General features: G+C 37.8%; 1 long non-coding RNA gene across 1 annotated transcript; it reads left to right on the top strand.

The window, feature by feature from the left end:
- The first annotated feature begins 11,644 nt into the window (after nucleotides 1–11,644).
- On the top strand, nucleotides 11,645–15,637 carry LOC145421886 (uncharacterized). The gene is made up of 2 exons (XR_013903262.1): nucleotides 11,645–11,940; nucleotides 15,201–15,637. It is a non-coding gene; the product is annotated as an uncharacterized LOC145421886 (long non-coding RNA).
- The last annotated feature ends 3,033 nt before the right edge of the window (nucleotides 15,638–18,670 follow it).

The following is an 18,670-nucleotide window of genomic DNA, read 5'->3' as shown; positions in this document are numbered from 1 at the left end:
TAAGTGGCTAGCAGCTTAACATGAGTCAGCTGACCACACACACACACACACACACACACACACACACACACACACACACACACACACACACACACACACACACACACACACACACACACACACACACACACACACACAGATGGACACACAGAGAGAGAGAACAGATTCTTCTCTTTCTTTATCATCTGTTCTGTTTCTCCCTGTCTGTTTCACAGAGGGACCCAAAAGACCTTGAGATTATAGCGCTGTTAGACAAAAACAACTTGAAAGGATCCCTCTGTCTTCTGCTCTGGGGAGGGAGCACATTCCATGTCAGCTTCATTACTCCTATTCAATCATGCAGAGAGCATACTCAGATTTTCTACTTGGGCTAACTTAAGCAAAAAGCCTCACTGCTGGGGCAGAAATATGGAGCTAAAAACAATATTTCATTTTTATTTTATTTATTAAATTTTTTAACTGAAAGACAAAAATAATGTTTTTTTTGTTTTTTTTACCTAACCAGGAAGATGAAACCACCTATTCCCTTATCTCACCTGCCAATGCATAGTTACAGCCAAAACTACTGTGGTTGAGTGAATCTAGATCTTTGGTTTCCTCAACTTCAACACAGTGCACTTCAGCTCCCTCTAGTGGTAGATGGTGGTTCAGACTCATCCTGTCATTACTGATGTTTGTTTCTACACACTTTTCTACCCTTTGAAAAAAGGAAATCTTCATTATAAATGAATCCATATTCTAGGAAGGACACATAAAAATCAATTATACAAATTTTGCAAACTGGATACTGCTAGATGAGCACTACAAAGTTTATGGAACACAACAGCCATAGGCCACTCATCTCATTTACACATAGCCAGATAACAGTCAACAAAGCTGACAGCTACATTACATAGAGAACAGATGACTAGTTGTCCTGTGTTTACCGTTATATACACTGCAGTAAATGCTCTGTGATTTTGAAAAACAAAACAAAACAAAAAAAGATGAATGTAGCTCAAATGTAAATTTAGAATCCAAACCTTCTTAATTGAAGGGAACCATCTGACCATCATCACTTGTGGTATTTTTCTAGGGTAGGGTAATACATGTCACAAGAAGCTTTTACAGGAAAATTGCATCACCTTCAGCATAAGTCACTGTCACCTGCCCAGGATTTAATTTTAAGACCCCTTTTTCCCTTTACCCCTCTTTTTTCCACTATCTGTCTCGTTCAGTTCTATTGACTTCAAAGACATTCAGTGACTTGACCAGAATTTTCCACCGTTAATACTGTCATTGGAGCTACAGAAAAACTGTATACAAACATGATTATCAGCAGAAGCTGGAAAACAACCGAACAGTCTGTCTAACACATGTAGTTTGACACTTAGTTTCACTCCCATTTTGCATATTTTACAAAAGGTAGTGACACAAATGCTTTAGGTTTTATAACTCTGTCAGTTCTGAGTATATCATGTTGTCTTTCCACTTCATTTGAAAACTGAGAGACTGAGAAAATCCAGCCTCACTAAGCATGTTATGTACTGTCAAGATCAGTTTGGGACCTACCACCCACTCGCCAAAGATCATAAATATCTTGCCTTCACAGCAACAACTGTGTGTTTTGTTAAGTGATTTTGCCTGCATTCTTGTGTTTTTCATTGCAGCAAATGACAAGATCATTAGAGGGGAACAAATTCTTCTGTGTTGTGGAAGTGTAAGTAAATAATGAGAGAGTGGCTTTCAGGCCTTTTAGATTTTCCACAGTGTCAAGGAAAGATGATTCAGGCTCTTGTAACACTGCAGAAATGAATATCTCACAACTGGTTACTGCCTACTGTATACACACACACACATACACACATACACATATATACATTTAATTCACAACCTGGAGATGAGCTTCATAACATAGATTATAATATAATTGTTCTGTCTTTTTTTTCAGAAAGAAAAAGTTGAAGCAGTGAATAATCTTGTTTCCTAAATTGATGCAAAATGCAAAGCTGATGATGTATGGCATGGTACCAGTACATGTCTAGATACAGCCACCCTTATTATTTTTCTAATAAGAAAGGATGATGTGCATCGTAAAAAGGTCTTAAAGAAATAAAAGAAAATCCCAATTTCCTCAGTTCGCCTCAGTCCTGTTAAAGTTTCCTTATCTTTAAACTTTGGTTATTACAGTCTGCAAGTTTGTGTTCTGGTTCAGGCCCACTGCTCTTATCAGCCCCATTTCCAGCTGCTAGAAAAAGGAAAATTTGGGAGTAGCTGTTGAACATGAAATTTAGCAGTTAAATGTCTCCTTAAGAATGGTGAAGATCAAAACAGGGCTAAGAGGGGAATAAATGGACAGAATCCTGGCACATGGATGCCGATGGCTCTACATCAGTAATGCTGAGAAGCTCTCTCTATCATCTTACTGGTTGGTGTAAGTCCATATTGAGTTTGTAGCTTGTTGCACGGCCTCCATTTGGGCAAAAATGATTGACAATTTTACATTTGCAAAACCTGATTTTAACCCTTTTTTGGGCTTTTCATTTGTATGATTATAAAGCTACTACAACACTATCATAGCTACTCTAACATTACAGTACAAAGTCTAATCAATTTTCTTCAGCCAGCACTGAAAACATCACCCAGAGGGGGGCTGAGATTTGCACCACACTGTTGTCATGTCTGGATAAAATTACACTCCAAAAAGCCTACACCATCTTCACACATCTTCAATCCTGGACAAGTAGATGGTTCAGATAAATGTTTGAATATTTTTCCTCTTTTTTTTGGTCGCTATACTTGTCAAGCAATGTTAGAAGAAAACCACAGTGCACACAAGCTCCAAAAACACTCGTATATATGTCATTCTGACACGTGTAGACAGAATGAACACGGTCTTTCTCATTACCAAGCCTTCATTGAGGCAAGCTGTCAGGTTGAAACCCACAAGAGCCTACTGCAGATGCTGCAAACCATCAGCATCAACTCCCAAATCGAAGGAAATAGGATGTCTGCAAGCATCAGCATTAGAGGGAAAAGAAAATATTTACGAGGTAAGCATTCAAACTGAATTTTTGATTATAAGCTTACTCTTCCACAAGGTGTCGGTCCATTGGGTTCAGCTTGAGTTTACAATCTGCTGTCAGAGCTGCCAGTGGACAGATTTAACTATTTTACTAATATGCTCATAAAAATCTGGATGTCCCAGTAGTAAAATCTTCCTTCAATAACACAACACTGATTCTCCACATTTTTTAGAGTTAGAATGAGTGAGAGAAATCTCCCAAGACCTCCACTGACAACTTCTTTATCGCCCAAGGTGATCAATATGTTATACTCGTGAGCTATAGAGCTTCCTCCTCATGAATTGATCCATGCCATCCATGCTCTTGTTTAGACCAAGGTCAATCAATAAATCATATACAAATGACTGTGAATATTGTGCAAAAAAGGCAATAGAAAAAAAAAAGCGCTAAGTCGGCCGATTATTGATTTTTATTTTTTTGGAGGGGGATTATACCAACCATTTTTTTAATATCTTTAAACTGCATCATATTCACGCCACATATCAGGGATGATTAATGTTTTACTCTATAACCTATTGTTTTACAGTCAGAGTACAAGCTGAAAGTCTTGTCAATGAGGAAAACATCTTTAAGTTACTGAGGCAAATAGGAAGACATTCACTTATTTGTCAAGTCAAGAGGTGAGGGCTTTACCACTCCACCAGTGCCTTAATACTTATGTGACACCAACTCTCAAGGCCAACAATTTTTTTTGAGTCATGAGGTCTTATATTAGGGGTTTCTAAGAAAGGCAAATCCACACAGGAAAGAAATAAAAAGTAGATAAGACAAAGACTTGAAAAAACTTCAATAAATGAGACTTCTACAGAGCAGAAAACCCAAGGGTGTGATGGAGATTTTTGTCTGTATTCTGTAGCTTTTCCTGTAAAAATGCTTCTCCTTTATCTGTTGTTTCATAAAACCTCCTTTAGGAGTAGACCACATTTTTTACAGAGAACAAAAGGAAAATATCAAATCTTGTCAGCTAGCTTATGTTTCACCAGTTTCATTTAAAATTTGTAATTCATTAGTTATAGTTATATTCTCTCTTTCTCTCTCTGTGTGTCTCTCTCCTTCTTTTGTAATTCTAGGGCACTTCCACTTATAAATCAGCCTCTGGCGGATTTGCTACTGAATGTTGCCTCTTTGGCCTCAGTGCCAACTCTGCTCTTTTCATTGTGCTCCTTTTTTTAAAATATACTATTTGATGGCAGTCATTCATCAGCTCGGTCCTGGAAACATTTCACTCCTTTCCATTTGCCAAAAACAGGCTGGTGTTGTAGTCGGGCCAGTAGAAAGAAATACACCAGTTGTTTGTTTGTTTTTTTCATCGATCACCTCACTCATAGAGAAAGGAGCTGCCTGTCTGGCCTAAAAGAACAGCAAGGTAATGTATGGACTGCCCACAGGTCAATGATTACCCTGGATCCCAGGCAATCAGGCCAATGATAAAACAACAGAAAACATGAAAATGGATTAAAATAAAATGGATGAAATAACTAAAGTAGAGTGTTATTTTTCCAGAAAGGATTATATCGCAAATATAATTGTTATAATTGTTATTGTTTCGTTTCTGGAAAAAAAAACAGGGTCTGTGCCTGTGGAGAGATCTTTCAGAGGTCTGAGAAATTAATCTAGTCTAAAAGTGAAATTTTTCAGAGAGCCTGCATACAGAGAGGAGATTCACAATTTTAAAGATGTAAGCTCTGCTAGGCAGAGGAAGATGCAATTCAGACGCAATATTGGAAGTGAAAGATCCATGATTTCTACCCTTGACTTACGGACTTGACTCAAACTCTAGCATACTTTAGTGTCTGCTCCACCACTTTTGAGCTCTTTTTAGTCTGATCAAAGCAAAACAGTGGGATGCTCCTTAGATATAACCTGTAGTTACAAGAACGTATTTGGTGTATAGACTGGACTTTAAAAAAAAGGATGCACTCCCTACAGATGTTAATTTTTAAGTACTGGTTTTGGTTTAGGAAACAGAGCGTGCAGAGTTTGTCTGCATGCATCATTTACAATATGGATTTTGCTTCAGGCCAAGAAAGAGAAGTCACACCTCCAGAAAGACAAAATCATCTAGCACAACACTGTAAAAAGCAAAACCTATATTTTTGTCAACACAGCATGAATAATAGTAGCTGTATGATAAATGTGCAAAATATTTTTTAACTTAGTGTCACACACAACAGCGGTTTTTAGAATCATAAAAGAGTTGTGATGAACATGGCGAATGGGTATTTCCTTTGTTTACTGCAATAGACCTGACAAAATGTTTTCTAAACTGATGTAGGTGCTGAGTGAAGCCTCAGGATGGTGCCAGTGTGCTTTGAAACACTGAGACCATGGCCACCTACAGATTAACAGATCCTCAGCTTTACAGTCTGAGTGACAGTCTTAGTGGCATCATACAGTATGACATTAACTTAACAGCGAATGCTGTGACACAGTATGAGCTCTCTTTCAGCTTTCTGATATTAATATTTCTATCAGTCTTATCCCAGGATGATGACTTAATAAGAAAAGCATGCTTAGAAAAAAAAAATCTTCAGAGCTTTTCCAGTTGTGTCAACATCTCAGCTTGTGGCAACTCAAGCAATGGCTGCATGCAAAAATATTGGGAAAATGGCTTGAGAAGTTACTATAGATACATAGATCGATAGATAAGTGTGAATCATCCCTGTAAGAGCAATAATCTTTACTGCTCAGTTCTGCAGTACAGGAACAGGAGACGTTTGTTTAGTGTGCTTTTCTGCCTGACCAGTGTTACGTGGAGGGGGAGGGGGGGGGGGGGGGTCTGGGGTTGCTGAGGATGACCTGCAACATGATCCTTATACAGCTCTCCTGCACAGCACGCACAAAGTCCAGTCTCTCCTAGTTGGCTCCTAGCTGAGCTGGCCGTTTTAACCAGCTTGTCCCACTTCTTACTGTCTTTATGAGTGATGTTTTTATCCCAACAAACCAAAGCAGTATAATATCAATATTTCATGACGCATATTAAAGGATTCAAGTCTCCTGAGAATAAAGCTCTACCCTTTGTTGCAGAGGGTCTCAGTGTTGACAGACCAGTCCGTTTTGTCATGAAGGTGCACACTGACATATTCATGACTGCACCAAGTCAATGTCCAACCCTTGAGTGCATCTATATAATAGCTGCATTGATGTGACATAAAAAAGCTTGTTGTTGTTGTTGTTGTTTATCTTGTGGTAATCAACAAGATAAAACAAGCCAAGCCAACTGCCAACACCTGTTGGCTGGGGCTATTGTTAGGTAGCTAACTGGAAAGCATTAAAATTTAATAAAGCACCCTGCTACAGGTTACCACAGTTTGTTGGGTAAACCAGCACTGTCATAATATGGAGAACAGAGTACAGGTGGGGAAATGTTCTTATTGCTTTCTTGATTGTTAATGTAGGGTAGAGCCAGTGCCTATCTATCAACTACTACTACTGATGATGATAATAATAATGTCAGACTATTCCTTTAACAAAGTCAGAACAGTGGCGAAAATTAATCTGACAGTAGTAGAGATGACCACACCTTTGGCTTAAGAACCACCGTTATCACCAACATCAAGAAGACAGTGTGGCTGTGGAAACTCAGATGCATGTTTATCTGAGTTTCCACAGCCACACTGCCTGCCTAAGTTCAAAATGCATAATTGTGACCTTAGAATAAAAAGTTCTGGAGAGGGTGCATAGAAAGAATATGAAGTAGAAAACTTATTTCCTTCACTTCAGTCGCTAAGTCAAAACAACTTTTTCCTGGAGAAAGAGTATGCAGCATATTTGTACACAAAAACACACACACACACCCGTGTGTATGTATGGTCATTGCTTAAATCTAACAGATCTTCCAGACACCAGCAGAGTGAGTTATTTTATGTGTACTAATGTTATTTCTGAGTGCAGTCACAGACTTTCCAATAAACTTTAGGGTAGTTTGTCAGGATTTTCTTCAGGATATTTGTGCACATAGTAGACTTTGCTGAAAAAAAGAGGAAACAGTGTGAATTTAAAATTGTGAAACTGTTCAAGAAAAGTGTGGGAGGACACTGAGTTTTGAGAGGGGGTGGGGGTGGCATTGTTCCCTCATGTAAGTGAATGTGACAGATCCTCACCCAGGAGAGCACTTGTACTGAGCACTCACTAGAGGCCAGCAGGGCCACCTGTCACATAGATCTGTGACTAAAGAACTCTATTAGCAAACAAACACCCAGGGATGGCACACACACATGCACCGACCACACACACTTACACAAACATGCATGAACGCAAGCACACGCGTTCAAAGTGAATATGCGACTGGAGCTGTAAATGTAAAGCGACTTGGTAGGAAGACAATAAATAGGGTGAGGGGTAAGACAAGAGTAGATTGAAAGCCCCATTCGACATCAATGCACATTTTAACGATCCCATTCTCCACAGTATACCCTGCTTGTCACAACAGTCCACATTGAACATTTCCCCTTAATATGATTTACTTTACATATAGGTTGTGTGTTGTGATAAAACAAAATGTCCTTCTTAATACTTGCGAGGTGGTGCATAACCATGTTTCATCCTGTCAACACTCCACTTGGCATATGACAATTATTAAGATGGATTGGCAGTAAATTGTGTACCCTGCCACGTACAGTGCATTTGATAGGAAAAGTGTTCAAACAGAATCATCTGTATTACAAATGAGCTTCAAGTAGAGGTGAAAGGCACACTTAACTCGCCTTTCAGGTCTTCTGCTTGTGACTTTTTCTTATCTTATAGTCTAAAATAATAACCCGTCAAATACATAATATAAGTTTATACATAATATAAGTTATTTAATGTGCAGGGATACCCCCTCTGGAATAGGACAGCCAGAGTTTTTTTTTCTTCTTTTTTTGTCAACACTGTCACTCTGTTGTGATCAAAAAAATCATAATTATATGTGACACAGCCACATCAACTTGAAAGCCACTAAAGTTATGCTGGCAGGGCTCTTTGGTTCCTGTCCTTGAAGCCTTTTTGTCTTTTTTTAACTTCTTGCCCCCCTTCTCTGTCCCTGCAGAGAGAGTAGTGATGATGTTTGATTTTTAAATGGCTGCAGGAATAATATCCATGAAATCAGGGATGATCGTTGCTGTCTCACAAATCACTACCCCTCCATTACTCCCGTTCTGCAGCCTCTCACGTGATGGTGTCTAGCTGATCCAGAGAGAGAAATTCATTGGAACAGGTGGTGCTGTGGACCATGTCCCATTAGTGAGGCTGCCAAAGGCCGGTCCCTGTAGGAGCAAACCCTTCCCTTAATGCACTATAGGCGCAAGCTATTGTATATAGATATGAATTTATGGGCTAAACCATACTTCTTATGGGAAAACAGTCAAGGATTGATGGGCATCTGTACCATCTTTTTATTACTGTATAATGCATTCTTTTCTTTTTCTTTTTTTCAAATCATTTTTATGTGAGCTTGAAATTAGCCTGGAAACATTCAGAGAACACTCATTTGCAGCGAAAGTCAGTGGCTGAAATGCACACATAGGCCTGATGTGTGTATTGTGGGTGCATGTGAAGGGCGGACGTGGCTCCAACTTTGCCTTTGACGGGCTCGGCTGTTAGCCTCTGGCTTCATGACTCTTCCCACATGGCAACACATTATGGCAACACTTTCCATTCTATCCGCAGAATGAAGGGAAATGTCAAAACAAATGAAAGTCACTGTTCACAGTGATATGATCAAACAGTTTAAGAAAATGAAATGGACAAGACTTCAGACAGTAACAAACTAGAGACCTCTATTCAATCGAATTTAACCAGCTGCAATGCTCATGCAGCGGCTTGATGCACACTCTTTATGTACATGCATTATTATACATGTTTATGCACATGATAAATCAAATTTATATACTAAAAGTATAGTGGGCGCTTAAAAATATATTAGAAATCGTAAAAAGAACAAAGGGTTAGGGTTAATGCTGGGGTGCCACTGCCCCTATGGCTGTCCTTGTCCATCTCCCTGTTATTCAGTATCCGTGGGTCAGACCACAGCTATCTTCAAGCTTGACCTTCATTTCGAAAAGTAAGGTAATGTAAAAGTTTTGCGACTGTTTCATGCTCAGTTACAGTTCTGTCTTGATGACAAAATCTGTCCCCAGAAAGACAGAGAATGATAAACACCAACCACAGAACCACAGTGCTGTGGTAGTTCCTGCTATACAAAGTGTCTCCAGGAAACATTAAGCAATGAGGAATTATGTCCTAAATATGACACATAACCTAGATGAATGAAACTTTGAAGCAAGAAGCCTTTTCTTGGGCAGCAAATTTAATGTGGTGTATTTATATAGTGTCGTGGGCGTTAATTAAAAAAGATCAAGGAATGATGTTCAAAATCCTATCAACAAAGGTCATCATTCTGTAAGGAAGGATGAAAAATCAACAGCGTTATCATTTTTCAGTTGAAGTTAACATTGAGAACAAGAGCAATAGCACTAACTTACTGAAAGTCAAAATCAAGTAGAGCAGCTGCTTGCACCACATTGGAACAGGAGAAATTAAAGGAATAGCTTCCATCATTTTATTTTCACAATCTTGTTATAAGTGATATTTGTTTAAATAACATTTCAAACATAGCACACTATTTAATTCCTGTGGCTTGTAGAACTGACTTGAGAAGTTTCTCCTTTATCTGCTAAAATAAAAATGTGAACTTCAGCTCAGATTAGCCGATCTTAACGCTAGCCCAAGTTTCAGCATATGCTTCAGCTGAAACCTCTTTCTGAATCCTTTTATCAGAGTTCATATGGGCCGTTGCTACAGCCTCTGAAAGCTGCTTTACAAACTCCCCTCCATTCTAGCGCCTTCATTTCATGCTAATTCTCACTCTGTCAATATGATGTCATAAAGTCAGAATCAATGATGAAGTCATGATATTGTCTCTATTTAAGGTTCTTCCCAGCACAGAACCATAATTTGAAATATGTAGATACAATAATATTCCTATTTTGATGGTCCTGATATAGTAAAAGTACAAACTCACGTTACCAGTGTACATCTTCTATTGCATTAACTACAGTAGTGAAACTATCAAAACATTAAGAACTGGTTCTCACTGGCTGTATTATTTCAGCTTACCATATAACAGTTTTTGGCTTTCCTACAGTTTTGATTTGTTTGTTTTTTAATGCTTTATACTATCTAGCCAAATTGATAAGGTTTGCCTTTATTATGTTGGACTCCTGTTAAATGATTTACAGTCAGTGAATATTAAATGGGCCCCTTGCTTTTTTGGACGAGTAACAGTTCCTGACTTAAACTGGTGCAATATCTGCTGGCCACAGTGGTTTCTGTGTAAAAAAAAACAACAAAACAAAACAAAAAAACTTTGCATAGCTTAGACGAGGCATTCATGGGGATGCATTTATGAAAGTGCCAGTGACAGTTTTACCCCTGTCTCTGTTGGCTGTGTTGCATTGCCACAAAATGGTTGAAGAGGAGCCTGTCTCTTCAGAAAAACAATACCAGAGTGCTGCAGCACATTACTGTGTCCTCCTGTTGAGTTGTGCTCAGTGATGCTGTTTATTTAGGTTAGCTAAGTACCCTGTTCCTCTTATGTCAGTTGCTCACTGGCTGAAACTGAAAGCTGTTGAAAGGCTGTGAAAAATTCATCCAAGTTAGACTCCTGGGTCCCATGCTGAGCTGAAAAGCTGATTGAAGAAAAAAAAAAAACAGTATAATTATCCTCATCAAGGAAAGTGCCTATTCTGTATTTATGTTCCAAAAAACTGTCTTACTGAGAATGCGCCAATAATCCCCCTCTTTCCTTTATAGTGTCATATACTTCCTTTAAACTTAAAAAAAAAGCTACACTGCCTTTGGTTAGCTTGAAGTTTTCACCTAACTGTAAACCTTTGAACTGCGTTAAAATCTTTAGTCAGATCAAAAAAGGTTGTGCTCTACCAGACACTCCAATATATTGTAATCATGCATTTCCACCCTCGTGTTTAGACGCCTCTTTTGAGGTCTGGACACAGAAAGGTATTATTACTCTCAAAGACGTATATATTGACAGGCAGTTTGCATCATTTACTCAGTTGCAAAACAAGTTCTCTCTCCCTGCGTCACATTTTTTTCACTATTTACAGATAAGAAACTATGTTCGTCAGAGTATTCTTAATTTTCCATCTCTTCTGGAAGAGGGGTCAATTTTTACACTCCTTCTGAGTTCCCCGGATTCTAAAAAGTTGGTTTCTGGTTTTGTGAAAGCTTTTTCTGAGTATTTAAATTTTAAATCTGACTTTTTGAAGATGGCATGGGGGGAACTTGGTTTGCAAATAATTTGATGTGTGGCAGCCATTTTTAGACCATGTATTAAAACAAAGTCCTGTTTGATCGATCACCAATAACTCAGCCTACCACCTTAGAGTTTTATTTCTGTTTATTGCCAGTGTTGATGTAGTATTTTTGTCTTTGCAGTGTAATCTTTTGTCTTATTTGTGTGTTTTAGCCCTTGCTGTTGTGTTGTCTGTTTTTTTTGTTTGTTTTTTTGTGTGTCTCTTTTTTCCTTATATCAAAAAATCTCAATAAACATACTTAAAAAAAACTGTAAACCTACTACGGTGGCCCTGAGAGGCCAAACGGACTGCAACTTCAGAAAACACTTGCAAAAAGAAAAACGCTGCAAAAAGAAAAACGCTGCAAAAAGAAAAATGCTGCAAAAAGAAAAACGCTGCAAAAGCACACACAACACAACGGAAATAGGAAAAAAGACAACGGAAATGTTTCTGGGGAGACAATAACCGGACGGACCAGTTGCACGAACCAAAACATGCTAACAAGTGCACTGGGACTGGGCAGAGCGACTGGGAGACACTTCAAAGAACTGGAGCGGCCAAAGAGTAAACTTTCAAAAGTAAGTTCTGAATATTATGTCACTTATTTATGTGCAAATGTTTAATAATGAGGAACATTAAAACATTACTGTTGGCCACATGCTGGCAAAGTTATGTTTCATTAGCGATGTTTGTACTTTCAGCATTTACTTTGTTTTAAAGCCTTTACTTTATACACCGTTAGATAGTCAACCTTAATCTTACAGAGAATCTGATGATTTTGTGGATAATTAAAGTCAGTCATATATCCACAAACACAACAAGCTGAAAGTCAGTGATGCTGCTCGGTTTGCAGTCCTGAATATCACGGCACAAGCAGGATTCACTGCACTGTTAATGTTAGCTATGTTATATTGCTGCCTCTGTTCGGTGGTGTCAGCCAAACGGACTTTAACGTGTGTTTGAACGAGCTGACGGTTCACTCGTTAAGCTGAAAGAAAGATGCTTTAATCACAGGAGTCACACATATGTCCACTGTACCATCTGGGAACTCTTCTTGTTTAGCACTCGTAATAACACAAACACTAAATCCTCCTGTTTGTAGCAGTGTATACTAGGGCTGCCACAAACGATTATTTTGATAGTCGACTAGTCACCGATTATTTTTACGATTAGTCGACTAATCAGATCATCATCCATTGGACGTAAAACTACAGCTTATTGCACCAGCAGCATCTGCTCTTATATAACTATCATTAGCTTACAGCTTTAAGTGTTTAAGGTCTGTGCTAACTAAAAATAAAGACAAGATGATAGTTTATTAAATTTTAATGAAATTTGCAGATTGTTTCGGTGAAGTTTAATAAACTCCTTGCTATCTAAAATATAACAGGACACCGGAGTATATTCTCGAGCATCTCACACTTCTGATAATCAGTTGTCTGCTTGACGTTTATTCAGCTGTGTAAAAACTATAACTTTAATCTCAGACAAACTGATTTACTCAGGAACAAATAAAATACTAAAAAAAAAAGCCAAACAATAACATTTTAAGTTATCTAAGTGACTCATATATATTTAACCTGAGTAGCGAAAGACGGCGGTGGGTTTGAAAACGATTTGCGGGAGTCCGGTGTTCTCACGGTGCTAGTGAGCCTAGCCCCCGGCTCGCTAACGAGCTAGTGGGTAACAGATGTCTCCGAAAACGTCGGAGCGCTTTTGAAAATATGTGGTGTCCTGATAAACTGAGCAGATATTTGAGGTTTACACAGCTACATTCTCGCCTGAAAATATGTTAAACATTTATTTTGTGACCCAGAAAGAATAATAAGAGTAACATTAAAACTAACTAGCTGCCGCCATAAAAAGTAAATATTTTAGATAATGTTGACAAATGTAAGGCAATCCTAAATAAGTGGTTACAAAGAGACATCACAATTTTTGGAAGAATATTATTAACCAAAATGGATAGTTTATCTAGATTTATATATCCAGCTTACTCTCTATCAATATCGAATAAAGTTATTAAAACAATTAATAGCTTGAATTTTAATTTTATTTGGAGGAATAAGTGCCATTATATATCTAAAGATGATTTGGTTAAACCATACATTGAAGGCGGTGGAAACGCAATTGATTTTGACATAATGAATGGTGTTTTGAAACTTAAATGGTTAAAATCCTTCCTAAATAATCCACACTCCATTTGGTTTTTTATACCAAGTAAGGTCTTTAACACACTAGGGGGTATCGACTTTCTCCTAAAGTGTGACTTTGAAATTACTAAGCTACCTGCTAAACTCTCTGAATTCCATAAACAGGTCCTTCTTTATTGGAAAATGTTATTTAAACATAATTTCACTCCACATAATAGCCCAATTTGGAACAATAGATATATACTGATGAACAGAAAATCTATTTTTATTCAAGATTGGTTATCAAAAGGTGTTTGGGCAATTGCCCATTTTGTAGATGAGGAAGGACATGTTCTAGGACATCAAGATTTTTGCCAAAAGTTTAATATCCAATGTTCTAAAAGTAAATTTAATCGGGTTATAAAATCCATTCCATTGTCACTTAAAAACATAGTTGTAAATGATATAATATATTCTGACATCTCCCCCAAGTTAAGGCAATTATATATAGATGGTATTCGATTTTGTGATGTTAAATGCAACAATAAGTTTCTTAGATCTTCATTAAGGAGTCTTTATTCTCCAAATTTACTTAGACGTAATTACATATTAAAAGATTTCCAAAGGGAAGAAATTGAAAAAATAAGAACTGATTATATCACCTTCCCTATCCCTCCTAAAGGGAAAGAAGTCCAATTTAAAATCTTGAATAAAATTTACCCGACAAATAGACTCCTTAGTGATAGATTCAAAATAGAAACGGGTAATTGTGTATTTTGTGAAACAGAAGAGGAGGATTTGGACCATCTATTCTTTTTGTGCAATTTTATACAAATATTTTGGTTGGATTTTCATACCTGGCTTTATTCCAGTGGGATTCAAATTACCCAATTTACCTTAAATATGATAATGTTTGGAGTGTTTTTGAAAGAAAAGAAAGCTAATTATGGTGTTAATGTGTTATTAATCTTGTGTAAGTATTTTATACATAAATGTCGCTTTTTTAAGATTAAACCAACACTGGCTCACTGGAAAAACGACCTAAACCTGTTGGTTAAATCTTTGACTTTAGTTAAAAAGAAAAAGGCTGCTTTTTTTTGTTTCCTTTGTAGAAGATTTTGATTTAGTGAGTTAATAATCTGTTAATTTATGTGACCCCATCTTTATATTTTATTTTCACTATATATGAAAGTTGCTAATATGTAAGAAATGTTTATTCTCTGAATCTGTAATATATGGTGCATTTTGTTTGTATGTTTATATTACTAATAAAAATAAAAAAATTTAAAAAAAAAACTAGCTGCCGCCATTGTTGGAGACTGCGCTGGGCCGCGCTATGAATTCTGGGACACAGCTACTTCTTCTTCTTCTTCGGGGTTTAACGGTAGCTGGCATCCTTGTACATGCAATGCTGCCATCTTCTGTTTCAGTCCGTTATTACACTCTTAAATCCTGCCACTTATTCCTGCGTCTTTTGTGATCTTACAAAGCTTCAAACGACGCGTCGACTATTAAATCAGTCGTCGACGATTTTGATAGTCGACGTAATCGCGACTAGTCGACAAATCGTGGCAGCCCTAGTGTATACACCTGAGACTGTCACCTGTCTGTCTGTCGTGCACTCTCTCTCTGTTTCTTTCTCTCTGATTGTGTAATAAAAGTATGAACATGTGTTTATAAGTTACACTTGTGTTTGAATCCTGCAGCTTATCACACATTTGATTTCCATGTGTGACAACTGCAAGTGTCCAGAGTGAGGACAGACTGAGGGACCCACTGCTGCACATCATCTGTGAGGCTTTGCACCCCTGATGATCCACCAGGACAAACTCAGCAGTGTGTGAGGAAGAGGAGGAGGAAGAGCCAGCAGCAGCTGACAGATGGAGAGAATAGACAGACTGTTCCCTGTTTGTGAAGGACTGCTAGAAAAGTTTAACATAGCTAATTGTCTGTCCTGAATCAGTCTTATTAGGTAATGTTCAAATAATGTTATCATCCCAGTGTTTTCAGTGTGGGAGAAAGTACTCAGGGCCTTCAAGTTACACACTATGAAAGGCAGCAACAAGTTTAATGTTCAGAAACCTAAAGTATGTATCAGCAGCAGAATGGAGCTAAAAATAAATCTTTGTTTCAGTTCTATGAAGCTTTGAGTATTTTTGGATTAGTAGCACTGCTGTGTTTGTTGCATCATATTGCTGTAATTTTTTATATGCTTTATATATTCTGAGGTAAGTTGATCTATAGCGTTACATCATATTCTATAAGGATGTTATGTGTTTGTATACTTTCTGCTAGGGCTGGTCAATTAATCAAATTTTAATCACGATTACGATCTGGGCTTTCAACGATCATTAAAAATGACTGAGCCGATTATTAGCCCCTCCCTCATTTATCCGCGACACCTTAAAGGCCGGTCCGTGAAAATATTGTCGGGCATAAACCGGTCCGTGGAGCAAAAAAGGGTGGAGACCGCTGATTAAGAGCACCCGAGGGAAGCTCGGAAAGCTAAGCAGAAGTTATTTGGAGAGGAGAGTGACTGCCGTTGGTTGAAAAGAGAGGTAAAAAAACTTCAGTGGTGTTGCACACTATTTTATATTATTTTTTAAAGTCATTATTCAATACGTTGTTATTGTTAACCCTTTAAAGCCAGTCAGAGCAGCACGCTCCGTTTTGTGTAACTATTTTTAAATCCCTGTAGAACCTGAACCGTGTAAGCTAGCGCAATAATTTGTTTTGCATATGAAACCGGAGGAGTTGTACTTACATCTTATGCCATCAGCTTGTCCTCGGTCACGGTTTCCTTCCACATATAGCTTTGCAAAAATTGCGTAAAAAGCTCTTGCAGGAACAAAAACATAATATTCCAGAAACACGCTTTGCCGATCCGATCAGCTGTTCGTAACACTTCCCACAGCAGTGAAACAGACATCAGCGCGAACTATCGCATGTCCGCCATTTCCTGCCCGAAACTGGAAGTGACGTCATTTTCGCAGAAAATGTAGTTTTTTACTTGTAGGCCTTAAAAGCCTATACTGGTCATGTTTGACTTTCCTGAATAGTTTCTGGGATGCTTAGAACTCAAATTGCACTGCTGGAAATATTTTATTTTGATGCACATGCTGTTTTCTTTGCAAATTTGCGTCATAGGATTGTTTTTTCGTTTTTCCTGCAGTATATAAAAATTGGTGTATCTCCAAAATAAAACTATGAAGGCACTCAAAATAAATTTCCTGTTGTTGTAAACTATTTTTTGCAACTTTTTTGTATTTAAAGTTTTGAGGGATAAACCTCTTAAATTTCTCCAAGTAGAAATATATGTAAAAAAACAAAACAAAAACGATTTTCAATTTTTTTGTAGTTTTTTGCAATTAATGTAATTACTATGGACTTAATGCATACATATTATTAAAATATGGGCTATAACAGTTGTATAGCAACTTGAAATGCTCCCACAAATGGCACTACAACATGTAAAAAAATAATATAAGCTCTGGCGGACTTGGTTCTATAGTAGGTCATAAGGGTTAAATAAATATCGTCAAATAATCGAGATCTCAATTTCAGTGAAAATAATCGTGATTATCATTTTTGCCATAATCGAGCAGCCCTACTTTCTGCCCAGTTTGACCCATTTAACAGAAGTCAGCCTGTTTAAGGCTCTGATATCTATTCTGTATGACTTAAAGCAGTTAAGATAAGATAACTCTTTATTGTCATTGCACAGTCATACATAGTACAGTAGTACAATGAAATTGGAAAAACTGTCCTATGTCGGCACTACATATAACACAACACGACACGATATGACAGATCACAACGTAACAAACAACACAACACAGTATATTAACTTAGTATAAAAAAGAAGAATAAGTGTATGTGTATTGCACACTGTTATTATTGCACATTAATTATTATTGCACCTTGTTATAAATATAAATATTATTGTTATCGTTTTAAACATTGTAAACTCCCCCTAAAAAGTCCAGGGAGGTATCCAGTCAGGTCAGCTATTTACATTGATCAGGGCTATTGCCCTGTTGTAAAAGCTGTCCTTGAGTCTATTTGTTCGGGACCTCAGCAGCCTGAACCTCCTGCCAGACGGCAGCAGCTTAAACACCCGGTGTCCTGGGTGTGTGCAGTCCCGTAGGATGCTGCGTGCCCTCTTGAGACAGCGAGTGCTGTACAGGTCCTTCAGGGAGGGAAGAGGATGTCCAATGATTTTTTGGGCCATGTTGATGACCCTCTGGAGTGCCTTTCTGTGTGCTGTGGTGCAGCTGGAGAACCACACACCGATGCAATATGTCAGCACACTTTCAATGGAGCAGCGGTAGAAGACGGTCAGCAGCTCCTTCTTCAGGTCCATTTTTCTGAGGATTCTCAGAAAGTGGAGACGCTGTTGGGCCTTCTTTAAAACCGCAGCGGTGTTAGAGCTCCATTGGAGGTCTGTGTCTATGTGCACACCCAGAAACTTGAAACTGGAGACCCTTTCCACGCACTCCCCGTTGATGCTGACAGGCTGCAGCTCGGACTTATGGTTATGACAGGGTCTGATTTTCTCACCCAATAAAAGAATATTTCATATATCAGTCTACTCTTCATTCTATCAGAAACAGTTATCACAGTTCGTACATTTGCTTTTTCCACACATATTGAGCCAAATTTAGTAATGCCAACATATTAAAAGAACAATATTTGTCTCTTATATATAATACATCTATATATACACTGTCACAGATACTTGTCTTTAAGTGAAGATTTAAGGTGAAGGGAAATATAAATAAATGCAACTTGAATCTTTACTGAAGCTCAGTGTTTGGCACAGAGTTCATGTTCACTGCTGTAATAACTAATAATGATTAATATAATATTGGCCATATTATATTTACATTACCAAAGTGAGATGAACAACATTAGCTAATTGTTATTTACTAGCTAATCTTAAATGACTGTTCAGTACAGAAATGAAGCCCAAAAATCATGTTTTACAGTCCTGTGGTCTCAGCCTCAGATACTTATCAAATCACACAGAGCTCATGTAGAAACAAATGTACAAAATATGTTCTCCTTCATTTCTGTCAAACAAAGCTGTATGAAACGTTTCCAGCTGTTAGTATCATGGTTGCTAGGCAACCTGGGCAGCGTGACAGAGGCTAGACCAGGGGTGTCAAACTCAAAT

The sequence above is a fragment of the Astatotilapia calliptera genome, chromosome 18, assembly GCF_964374335.1.
Source record: "Astatotilapia calliptera chromosome 18, fAstCal68.1, whole genome shotgun sequence".
In the NCBI taxonomy this organism is placed as follows: Eukaryota; Metazoa; Chordata; class Actinopteri; order Cichliformes; family Cichlidae; genus Astatotilapia; species Astatotilapia calliptera.
The sequence above is the reverse complement of the archived record's forward strand: the minus strand, read 5'-3'. Positions and strand labels throughout refer to the sequence as shown.